The sequence below is a fragment of the Bufo gargarizans genome, chromosome 7, assembly GCF_014858855.1.
Source record: "Bufo gargarizans isolate SCDJY-AF-19 chromosome 7, ASM1485885v1, whole genome shotgun sequence".
NCBI classification, from domain to species: Eukaryota; Metazoa; Chordata; class Amphibia; order Anura; family Bufonidae; genus Bufo; species Bufo gargarizans.
In genome coordinates, this window is record NC_058086.1 from 167,390 (window position 1) to 190,856 (window position 23,467).

Consider the following 23,467-nt stretch of genomic DNA (forward strand, 5'->3'; position numbering starts at 1 on the left):
ACGCTCCTGGCGGTGATGGAAGAGGATGTGGCACAGGAGGAGGAGGAGGAGGGGGAAGAGGGATCATTTCGTAGGGTTTACGGCCAGTCATTCACAAGTGGCTCCGAGGGTGGGTTCCTGCACCTACAAACACCAGGTACACAATTGTCCAGCCAGGGCACAGGTCTGGAGGATGATGACGATGGAGGAGGAGGATGTTCACAGCATGGTGGCACCCAGACCAGCTCATGGCCATCATTGGTGCATGGCTGGGGAGATACAGAGGACACAGACGATACACCTCCCACAGAGGACAGCTTTTCGTTGCCTCTGGGCAGCCTGGCACACATGAGCGATTACATGCTGCAGTGTCGCCGCAACGACCGCCGAGTTGCCCACATTCTAACTTGTGCTGATTACTGGGTGGCCACGCTGCTGAATCCCAGTTACAAGGACAACGTACCGTTCCTAATTCCCTCACTGGAGCGTGATCGTAAGATGCGCGAGTACATACGCACGCTGGTAGACGCGCTGCTGGTGGCATTCCCACCCACAGTGGAAGCACAAGGCAAAGGCAGAGGACGAGGAAGAGGTCGCCAACGCAGCTGGGGCACCTCCAGCACCTCAGAAGGCAGGGTTAGCATGGCCGAAATGTGGAAAAGCTTTGTCAGCACGCCACAACAACCAGCACCACTAGCTGATATGGAACGTCTTAGCAGGAGGCAGCATTGCACCAACATGGTGGAGCAGTATGTGTGACCACGCCTACATGTAATGAATGACGGGTCTGCCCCCTTCAACTTCTGGGTCTCAAAATTGGGCACATGGCCTGAGCTTGCCCTTTACCCCTTGGAGGTGCCGGCCTGCCCTGCAGCCAGTGTATTATCTGAATGTGTGTTTAGCACGTCAGGGGGAGTCATCACAGACAAGCGCAGCCGCCTGTCCACAGCCAATGTGGACAAGCTCACGTTCATTAAAATGAACCAGGCATGGATCCCTCAGGACTTGTCCGTATCTTGTGCAGAATTGACATGTATACCAGTACTAACCAGCCATTGTTATACTGCAGCGCAATTGCTCATTCTTGTATTTTGGATATTTCGCACTCTTTTAGAATGTACCCTAATTTAAAAAAATAAAATTAAAACCAAAAACCTGTGTTGGCTACCTCGTCCTTCTCCACCGCCGCTTCCACCTACACCGCTACGTCCACCACCTCCTCAAACTCCTACTCCATATGGAACTTCACCTCATAAATCAATAATTTTTTTTTGTACATATTTTATTTTATGTAATTTCACTACTTTGTCATTTACATTTTCGGGTGAAATTCACACATTTTTGGGTGTATAGTATCACTACTATACCTAGTAGACCGGTAAAAAAATAAATTTTATTTGTTAGTTACATTTTCTGGTGAAATTCACCAATTTTTCGGTGTATAATACCACTGCTATACCTAGTAGACAGGTCAAAAAAATAGTTACATTTTCTGTTGAAATTCAACAATTTTTGGGTGTGATGTACCACTGCTATACCTATTAGATCGGTAAAAAAATAATAATATATATTTGTCTGTTACATTTTTGGGTGAAATTCACCAGTTTTTGGGTGTAATATACCCCGGCTCTACCTAGTTGACAGCTTTAATAAATTTCAATAATTTTTCTTTAACATTTTCGGGTGACAATAAACAAATTTTTTTCTGTCATAGACCCCTGCTTTGCCAAGTAGACAGGTTAATACATTTCACTAATTTTTCTGTTACATTCTTGGGTTGACATTATACAATTTTAGATGTGAATAAACCGCTGCTCTGCATAGGTGACAGAACTCTATGGTGACGGATGCCACTGTATTGTGTCTGTCTGAGTCATCTGTCACCCTAAGTTCAGACCTGAGCGTTTTACAGCGTGTTCCTACGCGCTGTAAAACGCTCAACACAGAGAAACCAATGAGAATGGTTCTCACCTAGGCGTTTTACAGCGCGTACGATCGCGCTGTAAAACGCCCGACGCTCAAACAAGTACAGGAGCTTTTTTTGGCGCGTTTGACGCGCGTTTGGGCCATAGACTCTTTGGACAACACTGCTGTCAATCACCCAAACGCGCGTCAAATGCGCGTTCACTATTAAAAAAAACGCGCATAAAAACACGCGACAAAAACGCGCATAGAAACGCGCGTTTGAGAAACGCCTAGGTGTGAAACCAGGGTTAACATTTTTTTGTATACGTTAAGCCTGTTCCACACCTGCAGTGACAGATCCGGCAGGCTGTTCCTAGCCGGTAAAACCTGCTGGATCTGCATAAACGCAGATGTGAAACAAGCCTTTGACAAAAACGTGATGTGAACCCAGCCTTAGTTTGAAAGAAGAAATTTTCTTCCATGTATTCGATTCATTTACAACCATTCGCTCATCTCAAGTCTGTACAACAGCCACATACATTGCCCACATAAAATCTCATCACGTGGCTGCTGATGGTAATAGATTTGGGGGTGTACTGATGAAGCAGTTTTGGGACATAGCTGTTGTAAGGAGCTGTGTTCATTACAATGTACAGATAGCGGCTTAACATACAAGCTGAGACGCAGCAAGTAAATAGGAAAGCTCAAAGATTATAAAATGAGAAGAATATGTAATGCAAGTTAATAAAAATGTTTTATTTATTTGTATTAACATAGCCTCATGCCCAATACTAAATACAGGTCCTTCTCAAAAAATTTGCATATTGTGATAAAGTTCATTATTTTCTGTAATGTACTGATAAACATTAGACTTTCATACATTTTAGATTCATTACACACAACTGAAGTAGTTCAAGCCTTTTATTGTTTTAATATTGATGATTTTGGCATACAGCTCATGAAAACCCAAATTTCCTATCTCAAAAAATTAGCATATCATGAAAAGGTTCTCTAAACGAGCTATTAACCTAATCATCTGAATCAACTAATTAACTCTAAACACCTGCAAAAGATTCCTGAGGCTTTTAAAAACTCCCAGCCGGGTTCTTTACTCAAAACCGCAATCATGGGTAAGACTGCCGACCTGACTGCTGTCCAGAAGGCCATCATTGACACCCTCAAGCAAGAGGGTAAGACACAGAAAGAAATTTCTGAACGAATAGGCTGTACCCAGAGTGCTGTATCAAGGCACCTCAGTGGGAAGTCTGTGGGAAGGAAAAAGTGTGGCAGAAAACGCTGCACAACGAGAAGAGGTGACCGGACCCTGAGGAAGATTGTGGAGAAGGACCGATTCCAGACCTTAGGGGACCTGCGGAAGCAGTGGACTGAGTCTGGAGTAGAAACATCCAGAGCCACCGTGTACAGGCGTGTGCAGGAAATGGGCTACAGGTGCCGCATTCCCCAGGTCAAGCCACTTTTGAACCAGAAACAGCGGCAGAAGCGCCTGACCTGGGCTACAGAGAAGCAGCACTGGACTGTTGCATGTCATTCGGAAATCAAGGTGCCAGAGTCTGGAGGAAGACTGGGGAGAGGGAAATGCCAACATGCCTGAAGTCCAGTGTCAAGTACCCACAGTCAGTGATGGTCTGGGGTGCCATGTCAGCTGCTGGTGTTGGTCCACTGTGTTTTATCAAGGGCAGGGTCAATGCAGCTAGCTATCAGGAGATTAGGGAGCACTTCATGCTTCCATCTGCTGAAAAGCTTTATGGAGATGAAGATGTCATTTTTCAGCACGACCTGGCACCTGCTCACAGTGCCAAAACCACTGGTAAATGGTTTACTGACCATGGTATTACTGTGCTCAATTGGCCTGCCAACTCTCCTGACCTGAACCCCATAGAGAATCTGTGGGATATTGGGAAGAGAAAGTTGAGAGATGCAAGACCCAACACTCTGGATGAGCTTAAGGCCTCTTTCACACTTGCGTTGTCCGGATCCGGCGTGTACTCCACTTGCCGGAATTACACGCCGGATCCGGAAAAACGCAAGTGTACTGAAAGCATTTGAAGACGGATCCGTCTTCAAAATGCTTTCAGTGTTACTATGGCACCCAGGACGCTATTAAAGTCCTGGTTGCCATAGTAGTAGTGGGGAGCGGGGGAGCGGTATACTTACCATCCGTGCGGCTCCCGGGGCGCTCCAGAATGACGTCAGAGCGCCCCAGGCGCATGGATGACGTGTACATGCGATCACGTGATCCATGCGCTTGGGGCGCCCTGACGTCACTCTGGAGCGCCCCGGGAGCCGCACGGACGGTAAGTATACTGCTCCCCCGCTCCCCACTACACTTTACCATGGCTGCCAGGACTTTAGCGTCCCGGCAGCCATGGTAACCATTGAGAAAAAGCTAAACGTCGCATCCGGCAATGCGCCAAAACGACGTTTAGCTTAAGGCCGGATCCGGATCAATGCCTTTCAATGGGCATTCATTCCGGATCCGGCCTTGCGGCAAGTGTTCCGGATTTTTGGCCGGAGCAAAAAGCGCAGCATGCTGCGCTATTTGCTGCGGCCAAAAAATGTTCCGTTCCGGAACGGAAGACATCCTGATGCATCCTGAAGGACGGACTGTCCATTCAGAATGCATTAGGAAAATCCTGATCAGTATTCTTCCGGCATAGAGCCCCGACGACGGAACTCTATGCCGGAAGACTATAACGCAGGTGTGAAAGAGCCCTAAGGCCGCTATCGAAGCATCCTGGGCCTCCATAACACCTCAGCAGTGCCACAGGCTGATTGCCTCCATGCCACACCGCATTGAAGCAGTCATTTCTGCAAAAGGATTCCCGACCAAGTATTGAGTGCAGAACTGAACATAATTATTTGAAGGTTGACTTTTTTTGTATTAAAAACACTTTTCTTTTATTGGTCGGATGAAATATGCTAATTTTTTTAGATAGGAATTTGGGGTTTTCATGAGCTGTATGCCAAAATCATCAATATTAAAACAATAAAAGGCTTGAACTACTTCAGTTGGTGTGTAATGAATCTAAAATATATGAAAGTCTAATGTTTATCAGTACATTACAGAAAATAATGAACTTTATCACAATATGCTAATTTTTTTAGAAGGACCTGTATACCTTGATCCTGGCCAACTCTTCCAATTCTACAGTTTGGTGTTACTACGAGAAGCTATTCCACACCCCTCATGTTACCACATAGTAGTCACACACCCCTCATTTTTTTTCTTATTGCAAATCTTTGTTTTCGTAAACAAATCTGTTTCCCGAGGAATCTCTTTGCCCCATTGTGTAAGGCTTAGTCATTCATTTTCTTTCCACCTAAAAACGTAACTGACTCATGTGGTACAGGAGGTAATGCAACTTTCTGCCGCCTCTCTTACCTTGCAACTATACAGCTGCCAAAAATTGGGTGTAGCTGAATTCTTTCTTGCTGTTCCCTGCATATGTTCCTATAACAAACACACAGGCACCTCCCTGATTGCATCACAGAGAGTCTATAACTGCTTGTGAAATATTTCTATTCAAGTATTGCCATTTACACTTGAAGTGAGCAAAGACTTCTGGAAATACACATAACTCTCCACGGTAAGCTTACTTTGACAAATATGCATTCAAGCTTAGGCAATGTTCATGCAGAACAATAATTTCTATGAGCAAAGAAGAAGATTGTTTATCACAGACTATTGTCATTTACATTAGTTTCAAATTTTTATATTTCCTTTTCATGTTTTACTTTAATGTTTGACCTTTTAAAATTTGTCTGCATAAGGCTACATGCACACGAACGTTGTTTGTTTCTATGTCTGTTCAATTTTTTTTTGCGGATAGGATGCGGACCCATTTATTTCAATGGGTCCGCAAAAAAATGCATCAGTATGTCTGTTCCGTAGCCCCGCAATTTTTTTTTAACATGTTCTATTCTTGTACGTTTTAGGCATTGTTACAATGGATCCGCAAAAAAAAATGAATGGCATATGGATTTTTTTTTTTTTTTTTGGGATCCACAATTTGCGGACCCCAAAAGACATATGGTCATGTGCATGTAGCAATAAATGTATACGTTTTACTGAATCTTTTCCCCAAAAACTACAGCATGTCCGTATGTCATCCTTTTTTTTGCGGATCCATAGTAACAATGCCTATCCTCGTCCGCAAAATGGACAAGAATAGCACATGTTCTTTATTTTATTTTTTGGCGGGATGGGGACATACTGATGCGGACAGCACACGGTGTGCTGTCCACATTTTTTGCAGAGACCCATTGAACCGAATGGGTCCGCATCCTATCTGCAAAAAAAAAAACGGAACGAACACAGAAACAAAATACATGTAGCCTATGATTTCACACAGTATTTTCTAGCATTCTTTGCAGTGGTTTTTATTTTTGCACTCTTGATACGGCTGTTTGGTGGTCAGAAACATGGTGGTCAGATGTTGCTTTAAAGGATATAGCAAATTATTGAAAGGTGTCCATACACAGTATTTTTGTTTTTGTTGGAGCATTTTTCTGTAGTTTTTCACATAAGCTTCTCTATGGAACTTGAAAAATGCATGTTCTACATGTAGTGAAACAAAAACACAGACAAAAAAACATGAAAATGTAGTGTGAAGGAATAATTATTGTGTTTTTGTTCTATTTATCACATCTAATGTTTCTGGAGTCATGGGAGGATTAGCCCAATTATGTGTGAAACCTCTACAAAAGCTACCTTGACTTGAATTTGCTGTGACAGATATGAAGTTGTATTTGCTCTTATGACGAGAAGACCTTTCCTCTAGAAAACCACTATGGCGTTTGATGGCCAGTCAGATTCATACTGGGAAACTGGTCCAGATGAGACATAGCTACCCTGAGTGCTGGATTTCGGCCAAGGTTTATGATGTAGTTTGTGACATGTTATAGTGATGCTTAAGCCTGCAGATGCAGTGAATAGAGGATTCTTGCCCCAAAGAATATGGTTTAGTGCAGGGATGCCCATCCTGCGGCACTCCAGCTGTTGCAAAACTATAACTCCCAGCATGCCTGGAAAGCCTACAGCTATTAGGACATGCTGGGAGTTGTAGTTTTGTAACAGCTGGAGGACCACAGGTTGAGCATCCCTGGTTTAGTGTATTATGTCTAACAAAAGTACAACAGTATGTTAAAAAATCGGGTAAAATAACAGGATAATCATAGGACATTTAGACTAGAAGGTTTTGGTAAATCATAGATAAGATGCCTTTATTGTCACTGTACAATACAATGTAATACAATGTACAATACAATGAAATGTTGTTTGGAGCAATCCTAGATGCCATGGACAGAAGAACAAGAACGGACATTTAAATTAAAGTATTACAATAGAAAAAACAAAACATTGCACTAGAAAGCATTACTATTCACAGTTCACAGCATATATATACAGTATATATAGCAAGAGCAAAGTAGGAAGTGCTTATGAGTATATATACTGGGGTCACAAATGCCGCAGTCACTTTCAGTCTGTTGTAGTTTCTATCCTAGGAGGGGCAATAATCTCCGAGCATTTAGAAGACTGATTGCTTTGGAGTAAGGAGCTGTTCCTCAGCCTAGTGGTGCGGGCATGTAGGGCTCTAAGACGCCTACCAGAGGGTAGGGGAGGGAAAAGGCTGTGGCCGGGGTGAGTTGGATCCCCGCAGATAATCTTTGCCCTGTTGCTGCAGCGAGCAGTGAAGATGTCACCAGTGATGGTAACTGAGTACCAGTGATTCTGCCAGTCATTCTGTAAATGAAGTCAGTATCATATTGAATAACATTGAATGGTGCACAAATACTACCAAAAAATTGACAGCACAAGGATTTGTTACATTTCTCTAGTTTTACACTTTACTTACCTTAAAACCTTGTGGATAGATTACGCATTATGTGAAAATTCATCTTTTGTACAATAATGAGGCCAAATCATTTTCTGTCTAAACATAAATTTAAACCTGTATTCATTTGTCCGGGGCCTATAAGAATGATCTTGTAGGCCAGAATGTCAGGGGGATTTACAGAGCAGGGTAACCCTTGTCCTAAATGAAAATGAGTGCAAGGTTTACGGCCGGCTGGGTGGTGCTCAGGGTAGTTTGTCATCGGCTTATGTCACATCTATGTCTTAGGGCTCATGCACACAAATGCATTTACTTTCCATGTCTGTTCCATTTTTTTTTTTTTGCGTATACAGAACCATTCACTTCAATGAGTCTGCAAAAACATTGGAAGGTACATTCTGTTTCTGTATTTCCGTTCTGCAAAAAAATGCGGAACATGCATCCGTATGTTATCCGTAATACATCCGTATTTTGCGGATCCATAGTGTAGAAATGCTATGCCCAGCCCATATTGCTCATGTGTTTGGTGATTAATAAGTTACTGTTTCCAATCCGCAAAAAACGGATCGCATACGGAAACCATACGAATATGTTTTTTGGAATAACAGAACAGAAGAGGACTTAAATTAGAAGAAATAAAAAAAACTCAGATACGGAACAACGGATCCGTGAAAAACGGATCACAAAACAACGGTCATGTGCATGAGCCCTTAGAAAGAAGAAAAAAAAATATTTAAGGAAATAACTCTAACCTACTAGTAGGCGTAATAAAGGTGTGCCAGAATCTAAACTTTACCTTGGTACTATAAATTGGATTCAGTGATCTACTGACAGATTTGCAGGGAACCCTCCTGAGGTCTGGAGGGGAGCTTCCTCGCCCCTCTGCAAACCCCTTGGGCTCTCCCCCTGGGGAGAGTCCATACCTAGTACTGTTGAGCTCCGTGCCTACACCTTGGGTGGCAGCCTGGGTGGAAGCCAGTGTACAGAAGGGCATACCCTCAGTCTTGGCTGAAGGTTGCCAAGGACATATCCTCGGCTTTGGCTAAGGATTGACTTTTGTCCAGGACCCTTCCAGGAGCCTTCGGGCACGGAAGGACTAGGAAAGGTTTATGGGGGGCCCTTCCTCTTATGGAGAGGGCTCAGATAGACCGCAGCCTAGTGCACGTTTTTTGTGTGGCACTCTGCATGATTTTGTTGCATGGGTGATGAAAGCACATACCTTGGGCTTTTAATTTAAAAAAGTCTTTGTAAGGATTTTCGTATTTATTGAATAGGGCAGCACTGAGATTGCTAATGGGAGTCTGAAAACTATTGGCCTAGGTTCATCCAAATAAACCCCCAATGTAATGCTAGTAATCCTACTACTACTTCTACTACTAATAATCATTTTTCTATTAAATTCATGTTTTGTACAAATTTTGTACACTTGATTTTCAATGAAAATGTTAATTCTTATTTATTATATGCAGCAAGTAAATAAAGGCTGATTTATTAACTAGTATTATAATTATGTAAAGTAAGTATTCATTAAAATAGCAGATTAAAATGATAAAATACAAGGGAATGAGGGCAATCATGTGAAATAAGAAGAGGTGGTGGGCTGCTTAGTTCTTGCAAAACGTACATCACTGCTTAGCCATAGACAGCGTAGAAAATTGTACTTCTGGCATCTGAACACGAAATGTTAATATGCCAGCTACGTGATATAAAGCTTGTACCATAATCACTAGAGAGACGTCTTCCATACAGTAGCTTACATGTATGTACCAATGTGCTGGTAATGATCTAGAATGACCTAATTAATGAAGCCATGGCTAGAAAAGTACATACCGACCACACCTATTATCAGCCACTTCATGATGAGTAACACACTTTATTAAGGTGTGATAAAATACAGGTTTATTACTTAGAATGAGGTAGTTAAACGTACTAAAACGTTTTAAAAAAAATCCTTTTGACCTAATCTGTATACACATTTTTAAGCATGAATATCCAGACGTTCCTAGACATCAGCTATGCCATTTAATTGACTGCATAATGTGACTGATGGCCCCAGGCACCTCAGTGCTATTCATAGCAGGTATGTGCTGAAGCCTTAAGTGTACAATGACCCCAGGGCTACAGCAATCTCATTATGAGAATTCTTCCCAGTGCACTGATATTATAGCAGGCAAAAAACATGTATCTGAATTCTTTGTCAGTATAGATATGGAAATCAGACAATCCAAGCTACTGATTTATTATTTGTCATATCCCTCTAAGACAGTGAAGCGAACCTATGACACTGGTGCCAGCGGCGGCCCTCTCTGTGGGCACCCGCATCCTGGAGAAAGTCTATGATGTACCAATATGCCTTAGACGTTTCCTGCCATTCATCAGCACAGTGCGCACTATGAACGGCACAGGCAGTGCACTGAATGCGGGCAGGCTATTATAGCTAAATTATGAAGTACATGGAAGATATACTATATTGGACTATGGTACTCAGGTTAAATTGCCGTGCTGGCACCTTGCAATAAATAAATCGGTTTTGGGTTGAGTTTGGGAACTGAGCCTCTAAAAGGCTCACCATCCCTGCTCTAAGAGATTGAATAATAAGCTCAGGGTGATTAGGCAATGAGCATTCCAGTGGCTATGACGTTGGTGCTGGCACATCCTCACAAGATAGGTTGGGTTGCTTAGCATCTTGTTTTTCAATACACAATGAGTCAGAGAATTGTAAATCTGACAGATGGGTGGGGTGGGGTGGGGTGGGTTGCTGGTGTGACATTTCATGCTTCTTATCTCACAATAGTTACACATCAATTGCATGACTTAAGAATTCAACTCCACTTCTCCAGTCAAGAGAATATTATTTTTGAAATAATGAGAACATGTGAACATATAAAAGGGTTCTCCAGGAATTTCATGCCAATGGCTTGTTCTCAGCATAGGTCATCAGTATGAGATCTGCAGAGGCCTGACTCCCAGCAGATCCACAATCAGCTGTTTGAGGAAGCCAAGGCACTCTCCGGAGCTCTGGTGAGCACCGCAGCCTCTTCACAGTTTACCAAGCATAGCACTGTCCATTGGATTGCAGATGTGCTTGCTCTTGCAGATCAACCCCATTCACTTGAATGGGACTGAGGTGTGCCTAGGCCATGTGACTGATGAATGTAAGATCATATGGCCTAGAAAGAAACTATGGCCTCTTCATCCAGCTGATTGGCAGTGGTGCGGGAGTAGGACTTTTTTTTTCACGGATGTTTTTTTTTTTTTTTGGAGAGTACACCATTACAACAATTGGGTTAAGTCTAGATGTGGAGATCATAGTACCCACACTGCAAATCTGCAGAAATTTACAGGTACAAAATCCCATCCTCATATAGTAGAAAAAAAATAATCTTCATTAAAATTTCACCATTTGCAATTGCTTTTCAAAGATGCTTACTGCTGAAGCGGACCACGCTGCCGGTTCAAGGACATGAACGGTGTGTGGACAGTATGCATCTTCAATCATCTCTATGAAGCTGAAGATGTGCGCATGCATCGTTCTACAAGACAAATGTGCAGGCACGAGATCTCAGGGCTAGACCAGAAGTCTAGCACTGCTAATCTAAGGGGAGGGGTGTGTTTTGAAGGAGAGAGGCATCAGTATGGAGCACCAGGTGCGTTCCTGGTGCTCCAATAGCTCATTTACTTAAAGGGAACCTGTCACCGGGATTTTGTGTATAGAGCTGAGGACATTGGTTGCTAGATGGCTGCTAGCACATCTGCAATACCCAGTCCCCATAGCTCTGTGTGCTTTTATTGTGTACAAAACCCGATTTGATACATATGCAAATTAACCTGAGATGAGTCCTGTATGTGAGATGAGTCAGGGACAGGACACATCTCAGGTTAATTTGCATATGTATCTAATCGTTTTTTTTTTTGCACAATAAAAGCACACAGAGCTATGGGGACTGGGTATTGCGGACGTGCTAGCGGCCATCTAGCAACCCATGTCCTCAGCTCTATACACAATATCCCGGTGACATGTTCCCTTTATTAAAAGTTTACATTTGTCAATAACACTGGTATCTACAAAGAAAAGAAAGTTATCATTTGAATCATCTTCATCAACCCTACCAGGCTATATGTCTGGTTGTATAGGGTTGACCTGGTCACAGAGCCGCTTTAAGTCTGAATGCCTATTTCACAATGAGATTGTCTATTGTAAGAACTTTGAAATGTACACTGTATTTTAGAGATATAGGCTGAGCAGTCACATTGCCCGGGCAGTCCTACAGTCCATCTAACTTACTCAGCAGATAATGTTTAGGAGATGCAGGATTTGTGGGATATAGTAATCATTTGCGTGCACAAATTGTACTTCACCACTTCAATGTTGTGAAAGTCCACACTTTAAAATACAGTTCCAGAGTCCTCATATGGACTCCTTCCCAAATGTGAAGTAGTGGTCCCACCTGAGGAAACGGAACAGTGCTGCACTGGTAATGTGTTCAAATCTTGCTCCAGCTCTCACACCACCTTCCCGGTGCACGGATGGTCAGCACACTCCAAATCCTCCTTGTGGCACCAATTGTGCCGTAAGGCCTCTTTCACATGAGTGATACGGATTGTGTCAGGGTCTGTTCAGGAAAAAATGATGGTTTTGCACACAAGATCAGTCAGTTTCTTCTGTGATTACATTCAGTGCGTGCGTGCTTTTTCTGTCTGGATTGTATCCAGATCGCTTATGTTTTTCACACACATGAAGAAAAACTGAAAAATAATAATCTACATTTCCTATTAACCAACAGCGAAAATGCATTGCATCTAGATACCTTCTGTTCTTCACACAAGCCTCATTCACTTCTATGGAGCCAGAGCTGCATGAAAAACGCACAATATAGAACATGCTGCGATTTTTCATGAATGCAGCTTGAAAAAACGTACACAGACCCATTGAAATGAATGAGCGAGCCAGGATTCAGTATGGATATTCACTACACACATTGGATCTGGATGGAAAACTTACTCATGTGAAAGAGCCCTAAAGCAGAACTAGGAGAAAGGGATCACAACATTTTAATGACGGAGGCCACCTTGTACCCAGGGTAGACTTTTATTAGTGACTCACAAACATCCACTTTAAAATCCAGTGCTCAGACATGAAAAAAGGCAGCACACCACACATCTGCCCAGCCCTAGATTTCACCATGTTGGCTTTTTCCAGAATGTGTCAGCATGCAACAGAATAAGGGCTCATGCACACGACCGTATGTCTTTTTCAGTGTTTTGCAGTCCGTTTTTTACAGACCTGTTCCGTTTTTTGTTTCCATTGTGTTTCAATTTCCGTTCCATTTTTCCGTATGCCATATACAATATACAGGAATTACATAGAAAAAATTTGGCTGGGCATAACATTTTCAATAGATGGTTCAGCAAAAACGGAACGGATATGAAAGACATACGGATGCATTTCCATATGTGTTCTTTTTTGTTTTTTTGCGGACCCATTGACTTGAATGGAGCCAAGCACCGTGATTTGTGGACAAGAATAGGACATGTTCTATCTTTTCACGGTACAGAAATACGGAAATACTAAAACAGAATGCACATGGAGACACTTCATTTTTTGGGGGGCTGAACCATTGAAATGAATGGTTCAGTATATGTACCGCATACTGAACTAAAAAAACGGCCAGTATACTGAACGCAAAATACTGTTGTGTGCATGAGCCCTAAGGGTTTATATGGTTGACAATAAAACTATAAAACAATAACCAATAAAATATTTCAACATACTAGTTCACATTTTTAAAACCCACTCACTAACACATCATGTGTGCATTGTTATCAATGTACCATATTCAATACTCATTATATTGTCACTCTCATGAAGCATTATCCTCTATCCTGTACCAATATGTAATTATTAATAGTTTGCTGTATCAATATATATATATTGTTATGCCCTTCACTGGAACTTCGGACCCTAGGCCCCATAGCACCAGACAGCTGGCACAACGCAGTCAGGCAGGTAATGTTTGATTCACCAAATCAGACTCATCCATCAGACTGCTAGTGATTTGTCATTTCACAGAATTCATTGCCACTGATTTTGGCGCATTTACAGGGATGTCTGTTTTTTTTTTTTTTTTTTTACTTGGACAAGCTTTTTAAGGACTTGTTCAGACATTGTAAGTTGGTGTCTTCTATGTTTCTATAAGTTGCTATATCCATAGAGATGGCATAAACACATTGTTCCTATTTTCACTTCTTATTTATATCCTTATATAGCAATATTTTATATAGGAAACAATTATGTTATGGCTAATTCATTTTGTTGCCAGGAAACATTACTCAGTACTGCCAACAGAGGACTTGTTGTTGGCATCTGGGATTTCATAATGTTCTAATTCTCCTCTGATTGGTAACCAAACTTTCAATTATTACATTGCTCTTTGGTGTCAAACTCATGAACCATGTTTTGACAAGCATCAAGAAACAGAGCATGTACTTACATAAGGCAACTGTGGAGAGGTAGATTGGTAATTGATATATGACTAGCTTGTTGTGTAACAAGATCAGATGAATGCCATGCTATTTGGCTGAAGGTGATTACTCTTCATCGCATAAAATGTTTGGGTTAATAAAAAAAAGTGAAATGTTTCCTTTCCATAAATTAAAGAGGTTTTCCCCCTATAAAAATGTATCCCCTCTTTACACCTATCCCAGAACTCGGACCCCCACCAATCACAATAGCAGGGGTCTCTGAGTGCCCTAGTGAATGGAGTGATAGTCATGCAAGTACACCGCCACTTCATTGAACTCTATAGAACTGCCAAAAAGAAGCCAAGTATGTACTTAAATATTTCATAGAGATGGTTCAGAGTCTATACCAATCAGATATAGGTGATAACATTGTAATGTTAACAAAGTCTCAATGGCTAATCTTTTCTTTACATAAAGAACTATTTCACTATTTCAGATGTTTGAACATAAATCTCTGTTGCTCTCACAATATATTTATACATCATATACTTGGTATTTATATGCATTCATTTTCAAACTGCACTAAAAAGAATGAAACATAATGAATTACCGCTATGTACTATGAATGGAGATGCCTGTTATTGAAAGCACAAAGCTGAGAGATGGGTAAAGCTGAGTGACCAAACCCTTCAGAGTTGGGTGTTGGCTCAGGCTTAACTCTAGGAACTGCTCTGCCCAGCAGTCAGATCTAGCCAGGCAAACATACAGGTGTAGCCAGTGCTATTTTGACTCCAGACTTGCTAGAATGGTCTTTAGCACCATTTGTTGAATTGCTGTAATGTGATTTTATTACGTGGGGGATGAGCGGTTTTAAAAAATTCGATTTGGCTGCTTTGCCGAACTTCAACAATAAATTAGATTAGTTACTAATTACTTCGCAAAAATCGCTTTCCATTGTATGGAGCGGGCGCAATGACGGAGAACGCTGTGTTCAACGCTGATTTGGGCATCTGTGACTCACATTAAGCTTTTCAGGGGTTAAAAAAACTGAGCAGGAGCTGAGCAGATTGATAAATAGTTTTGTTTAAAAAAAAGAAAACCACTTGAAATTTATTTATTCAAACTTCTGCTCGTTCTGCGGTTAGAAAACCAGCGGTGGTCCAAATTAGTGACTGATGGCTTCCTTGTATCGGTGTGTATACACAGATAGCTTTCAATAACTGATAGGAACACCCACAGGACCAGTAGGGATAGAAAGAGGAATCAAATGAATGTTCCACTGTATCTTTCCCCACTATGCTATATATCACTCGGCTCCTCCTGATCTGACATGCTGCCTGCAGGATGGTTTCCCTGTAACCACTAAAAAATGGCCACTCGAGTATTCTTATATTCTGCATTAATTCACCATAGAAGAGACTATCGGAATAGGCCATGTAAAAGTGTAACACAGTGAGGTACATTTAGTAGCCGGAGAAGGTTTAGGTGATCTGACTTGATGTCTATGAGATTTGCACTGGGATATCCTGCCTATGGTATTGGTCAGCTCTCCATGTAGAAGGGAAATACACAAGGTAGGGTACAGGGCCACAGAGCACCTTGTTCCTTTGTGCTCAGTGAAGACCCTATATAAGTCCAGCTTCCGGATTGAGCTGTGTTCTGGTAGATTCCAGGACAAGCACTGAGCCCTGGCTTTTGCTGACGGCTGGATACAATCTTCACTTTACTTACTAAGATTTTTCAATTGCATATTACACATTACAAATACCCTGTAATTATACTTTGACTGTCAATCACTTACTGAGAAAAAATTCATTTGTCCCCTAATTTAAAAACAACTGCTGTGACAAGCTTAGCTTAGCAAATCAACAAAGGACCCTAAGATATGAGAGGCACCTTGGACTATTTAGAATTCAGTTGAAGCCCTAAAACACTATGACCACATGTTTGCTGAAATAAGTCTTCCTCTCTAACAGCCCTGAGTGCATTTCTGTCATTTCAAGATGAAAGGATGGATGCCCGAGGCTACTGTATCTGACTATAGCTGGCTTCCGCAGTGGAGATGATTCTGAGTAGGATCATTTACAAGATGACTACTGTCATAGTGAAGACAGAAAGGAAAAATTAACTATTAAATAAATATAAGGAGGATAATATTATATTTTATGTAGTCCGATCATGTTATTAGAGAGACATTCACAACTATTAAACAGTTAGTGACAAGCCATGTGTCATGTTATGTCCCTTAGTCTGAATTGTCAACTGTTTAAATGAGAATGCTATTCATTGCCCCATTAAATAATGGCACATTATGTATGGAAACGTAAATTATCTGTGGTTTGTACTGGTAAATTGCACAACTTCCAATACAGATGATCCAGCATGAGGGTAAAATCCAACAGTCAGCTTTATTAAAGACACATATGAACACACCAATATAACTTTGAGGGAAATCCTTACATATTCCAATACTGAGGCATTTACTGGGGCATGTACCATACAGAAACAACATAGCTGGTCCAACATAAAGGGTTATGAGTCCCTGGTACACTTCTGGAAATACGGTGACAAAATGACAGTGACAAAGTTCGATATTCGCAAACACTTTGAGATGAAGAAGGTACGATTCATATTGTCTTCAGTGATAGATTTTAGGCAATAAATGACTCAATGGCAACTTGTTATATAGAAACACACTGCACACACGTCTTACTTACATTTACAGACTTTTAGCCACCTGGTAGCTTAAAGCATAGCTGCACTTTCAGATAGAAGACTGAAGAATAATCTGCCTTGTGTGTATGCATGAGTAATAACACTATATCAAGCCATCAGATGACTTGTATCTGGCATTTTTACAGCTTTTTCACATCTCTAATCCTCAGTTGTCCTAGAGTTGATTGCTGGAGACAAGGTGCTATCATGTCTCCCTATAGAATGCACATAGAGGCAGAAGATTCTCCTTCCTAACTCTCTCTCTCTCTTTCTCACTTACTCAAAATCACAGTAACGACATGAATAAAGCACTTGGGATGAGACAGAAAATGTATATTACCTGCTGCGGTGTCTGAGCCTATCTCTCTCAGTGCAGCTCACTCCTCCTCTCCTCCTAGAATAGAAAACCGAATCTTTGTCCTGAGAGAAGGAAAACCTAGCTTGTCCTTTCTGTACTTCCTGCAGTTACTCCCAGGAGACTAAATATTGTTACAATACTGATGTTTCCTCTAAAATCCACTCTCAATAGCATTGATACATTGAACAGCTTGTTGAAAGCTTCTGTTAACTGACTTGTTACCTGAGGCAAAAGTAACATGCTGGTACATCTACTAAAGTAATGTGAGAGCATGTTGAAAAAGAAATGTTGTAGTGCTGATTCCCACACAATCGGGAGTAGTTGCTGTATGGTGTACATGGACTAATTACTCGATCCATCACAAAAATAGAACACAAGGTGTGCCATTGGGGTGGTGATGTGACATGCAAGCAATGACAGATCACTTCCATTCCTTTATCTCTGGCTAATATCGATACATACTTATGGTTTACAACACTTGGTATGAAGATCATTTGATTTGGTCGTCTTTTTATGTGCTGATATAGCTGACCCAGAGCTGCTAGTATCAGCACGTTACAAGAAGAAGAACTGCAGTTACTCATTTACATCACTGAATAAATATCCATGTCACTAAGTTTATTTTTAATTCATAATATAATTAATATTATTTCCTATAACTGCTATTGTCACTGCCTATTAATGATGAAGAAGATACTTTCCAATGCCAGGTATCTAGCATTAAACTGCCAACTATAATGTGGCTGAATTTTCAGAAATAATTCTTCAATGATCCACTTTAGGGTGGTAGTGAAGTATAAGTCTTCTCTTTATGTTTTTCTTTTCTTCCCAATCCACTTCTGGCTTTGGCTCAAAAAAACTGCATCAAAACTATCACAAAAAATTATGGGGCACATTAATTAAGTCTTAATAGGGCTCTGCAGTGGCTCCTCCGAAGTTATGTAGCGGGTCTTCCCCACCCACGCCACGTCCACTTTTTTAGACCTGACCTGAAATGGGAGAAGTCACAGATTGCAGCGCAAAGGAATTCTGCACCGCAATCTGCACCGTAAAAACGCCTAATTTTGGTGTATTTCTGTTTAAATGAATGAGCCCTTATATGTGCCACCAGCCTTACCAAGTTCTTGCTCGATCACATATTATGGATGTATTTGGTTTAGTGACAGAAATCTGAATATGCGAAAAGGAAACACTTCCTGGCACGCAGAACAGACTCTGTGGAGTTTAGCTGCTCTATGTACAGGAGGAAGTAAAAGCCAGGAATGACACATCTTGAAGAATTACTTCTTAGGCCTCATGCACACGATTGTATGTATTTTGTGGTCCACAAAAAACAGATCCGCCAAAAATACGGATGACGTCTGCGTGCATTCCGTATTTTGCGGAACAGTACAGCTGGCCCCTAATAGAACAATACTATCCTTGTCCGTAATGCGGACAATAATAGGACATGTTCTATTTTTTTGCAGAACGGAAATACAGAAACGGAATGCACACGGAGTAACTTCATATTTTATTTTTTGCTGACCCAGTGAAGCGAATGGTTCCGTATACAGTCCACTAAAGAAACGGAATGGACACGGAATACGTTCGTGTGCACGAGCCCTTAGTGTTAATTCTTAATTTAGTTAATGTTCACTTTTGCAAGCAATTATTATAATTGCTGTAGTGCATCTATAAAGTCAGATTCACATACATCCACAGTCCAGCTCAGTTCCCCTCATGCACACGATCGTATGTATTTTGCGGTCCGCAAAAAATACGGATGATGTCAGTGTGCATTCTGTATTTTGCGGAACGGAACAACTGGCCCCTAATAAAACAGTACTATCCTTGTCCGTTATGCGGACAATAGGACATGTTCTATTTTTTGGCAGAACGGAAATGGAATGCACATGGAGTAACTTACGTTTTTTTTTTTTTTGTGGACCCATTGAAATGAATGGTTCCGTATATGGTCCGTACAAAAACTGAAGGGACACGGAAAGAAAATGCCAGATGTCAAATAGTGCAGGACAAAATAACACTGCATGCAGCATTTTTCTGTCTGGCGCTATCAGTGTTTAGACGCTAAATATATGTGAAGGAAGCCTACTAAATAAGGCAATTTGGCAATTAGTATTGATTAAAAAATACTGTATTCTATGTATGTAACTTCTTTTCAAACCTATGTGTCTCCATGATTATACACTAGTTTACTCCTTCTCACAGCCCTGGTAGTGCACGGTAACTGGACTGGACTTCAGTTTATTGGTAATATGTGAAAGAGCACCACGAGCAGGGAAATATATTCTGTAAAGTCATTGTGTTCAGACATGTCTCTCAACGCACATGGGAACCACACGTGTGAATAGGTAATTCTAAAGTATGACAAATTGCTGGAGACACCTACATCTGTGAAGACTTGTCATTTAATATAGGATTGTACCTATCACATGAAGATGACGGACATAAATGTGCTATGTATAGATATGGTCAGTTACCTGTGGACGTACATACTGTATGTAGCCGATCTCTGCCCTCCTCTGTAGTAGCAATGCTTAGGATGCCGTGTATAGATATGGTCAGTTACATACTGTGGACGTACATACTGTATGTAGCCGATCTCTGCCCTCCTCTGTAGTAGCAATGCTTAGGATGCCGTGTATAGATATGGTCAGTTACATACTGTGGACGTACATACTGTATGTAGCCGATCTCTGCCCTCCTCTGTAGTAGCAATGCTTAGGATGTCCGTGTATAGATATGGTCAGTTACATACTGTGGACGTACATACTGTATGTAGCCGATCTCTGCCCTCCTCTGTAGTAGCAATGCTTAGGATGCCGTGTATAGATATGGTCAGTTACATACTGTGGACGTACATACTGTATGTAGCCGATCTCTGCCCTCCTCTGTAGTAGCAATGCTTAGGATGCCGTGTATAGATATGGTCAGTTACATACTGTGGACGTACATACTGTATGTAGCCGATCTCTGCCCTCCTCTGTAGTAGCAATGCTTAGGATGCCGTGTATAGATATGGTCAGTTACCTGTGGACGTACATACTGTATGTAGCCGATCTCTGCCCTCCTCTGTAGTAGCAATGCTTAGGATGCCGTGTATAGATATGGTCAGTTACATACTGTGGACGTACATACTGTATGTAGCCGATCTCTGCCCTCCTCTGTAGTAGCAATGCTTAGGATGCCGTGTATAGATATGGTCAGTTACCTGTGGACGTACATACTGTATGTAGCCGATCTCTGCCCTCCTCTGTAGTAGCAATGCTTAGGATGCCGTGTATAGATATGGTCAGTTACCTGTGGACGTACATACTGTATGTAGCCGATCTCTGCCCTCCTCTGTAGTAGCAATGCTTAGGATGCCGTGTATAGATATGGTCAGTTACATACTGTGGACGTACATACTGTATGTAGCCGATCTCTGCCCTCCTCTGTAGTAGCAATGCTTAGGATGCCGTGTATAGATATGGTCAGTTACATACTGTGGACGTACATACTGTATGTAGCCGATCTCTGCCCTCCTCTGTAGTAGCAATGCTTAGGATGCCGTGTATAGATATGGTCAGTTACATACTGTGGACGTACATACTGTATGTAGCCGCTCTCTGCCCTCCTCTGTAGTAGCAATGCTTAGGATGCCGTGTATAGATATGGTCAGTTACCGCCTGTGGACGTACATACTGTATGTAGCCGATCTCTGCCCTCCTCTGTAGTAGCAATGCTTAGGATGTCCGTGTATAGATATGGTCAGTTACATACTGTGGACGTACATACTGTATGTAGCCGATCTCTGCCCTCCTCTGTAGTAGCAATGCTTAGGATGCCGTGTATAGATATGGTCAGTTACATACTGTGGACGTACATACTGTATGTAGCCGATCTCTGCCCTCCTCTGTAGTAGCAATGCTTAGGATGCCGTGTATAGATATGGTCAGTTACATACTGTGGACGTACATACTGTATGTAGCCGATCTCTGCCCTCCTCTGTAGTAGCAATGCTTAGGATGCCGTGTATAGATATGGTCAGTTACCTGTGGACGTACATACTGTATGTAGCCGATCTCTGCCCTCCTCTGTAGTAGCAATGCTTAGGATGTCGTGTATAGATATGGTCAGTTACATACTGTGGACGTACATACTGTATGTAGCCGATCTCTGCCCTCCTCTGTAGTAGCAATGCTTAGGATGCCGTGTATAGATATGGTCAGTTACCTGTGGACGTACATACTGTATGTAGCCGAACTCTGCCCTCCTCTGTAGTAGCAATGCTTAGGATGCCGTGTATAGATATGGTCAGTTACATACTGTGGACGTACATACTGTATGTAGCCGATCTCTGCCCTCCTCTGTAGTAGCAATGCTTAGGATGCCGTGTATAGATATGGTCAGTTACCTGTGGACGTACATACTGTATGTAGCCGATCTCTGCCCTCCTCTGTAGTAGCAATGCTTAGGATGCCGTGTATAGATATGGTCAGTTACATACTGTGGACGTACATACTGTATGTAGCCGATCTCTGCCCTCCTCTGTAGTAGCAATGCTTAGGATGCCGTGTATAGATATGGTCAGTTACCTGTGGACGTACATACTGTATGTAGCCGATCTCTGCCCTCCTCTGTAGTAGCAATGCTTAGGATGCCGTGTATAGATATGGTCAGTTACATACTGTGGACGTACATACTGTATGTAGCCGATCTCTGCCCTCCTCTGTAGTAGCAATGCTTAGGATGCCGTGTATAGATATGGTCAGTTACATACTGTGGACGTACATACTGTATGTAGCCGATCTCTGCCCTCCTCTGTAGTAGCAATGCTTAGGATGCCGTGTATAGATATGGTCAGTTACATACTGTGGACGTACATACTGTATGTAGCCGATCTCTGCCCTCCTCTGTAGTAGCAATGCTTAGGATGCCGTGTATAGATATGGTCAGTTACATACTGTGGACGTACATACTGTATGTAGCCGATCTCTGCCCTCCTCTGTAGTAGCAATGCTTAGGATGCCGTGTATAGATATGGTCAGTTACCTGTGGACGTACATACTGTATGTAGCCGATCTCTGCCCTCCTCTGTAGTAGCAATGCTTAGGATGCCGTGTATAGATATGGTCAGTTACATACTGTGGACGTACATACTGTATGTAGCCGATCTCTGCCCTCCTCTGTAGTAGCAATGCTTAGGATGCCGTGTATAGATATGGTCAGTTACATACTGTGGACGTACATACTGTATGTAGCCGATCTCTGCCCTCCTCTGTAGTAGCAATGCTTAGGATGTCGTGTATAGATATGGTCAGTTACATACTGTGGACGTACATACTGTATGTAGCCGATCTCTGCCCTCCTCTGTAGTAGCAATGCTTAGGATGCCGTGTATAGATATGGTCAGTTACCTGTGGACGTACATACTGTATGTAGCCGATCTCTGCCCTCCTCTGTAGTAGCAATGCTTAGGATGCCGTGTATAGATATGGTCAGTTACCTGTGGACGTACATACTGTATGTAGCCGAACTCTGCCCTCCTCTGTAGTAGCAATGCTTAGGATGCCGTGTATAGATATGGTCAGTTACATACTGTGGACGTACATACTGTATGTAGCCGATCTCTGCCCTCCTCTGTAGTAGCAATGCTTAGGATGCCGTGTATAGATATGGTCAGTTACCTGTGGACGTACATACTGTATGTAGCCGATCTCTGCCCTCCTCTGTAGTAGCAATGCTTAGGATGCCGTGTATAGATATGGTCAGTTACATACTGTGGACGTACATACTGTATGTAGCCGATCTCTGCCCTCCTCTGTAGTAGCAATGCTTAGGATGCCGTGTATAGATATGGTCAGTTACCTGTGGACGTACATACTGTATGTAGCCGATCTCTGCCCTCCTCTGTAGTAGCAATGCTTAGGATGCCGTGTATAGATATGGTCAGTTACATACTGTGGACGTACATACTGTATGTAGCCGATCTCTGCCCTCCTCTGTAGTAGCAATGCTTAGGATGCCGTGTATAGATATGGTCAGTTACCTGTGGACGTACATACTGTATGTAGCCGATCTCTGCCCTCCTCTGTAGTAGCAATGCTTAGGATGTCGTGTATAGATATGGTCAGTTACATACTGTGGACGTACATACTGTATGTAGCCGATCTCTGCCCTCCTCTGTAGTAGCAATGCTTAGGATGCC

At 42.0% G+C, this 23,467-nt stretch overlaps 1 protein-coding gene across 1 annotated transcript in view; it reads left to right on the forward strand.

The window, feature by feature from the left end:
• The first annotated feature begins 5,355 nt into the window (after nt 1-5,355).
• The window catches only part of EMP1 (epithelial membrane protein 1), a 41,929-nt gene continuing 23,817 nt past the window's right edge, over nt 5,356-23,467 (forward strand). The window contains exon 1 of the mRNA XM_044301674.1: nt 5,356-5,492. The gene's annotated coding sequence lies outside the window, so the exon portion shown is untranslated. The remainder of the gene's footprint in view (nt 5,493-23,467) is intronic.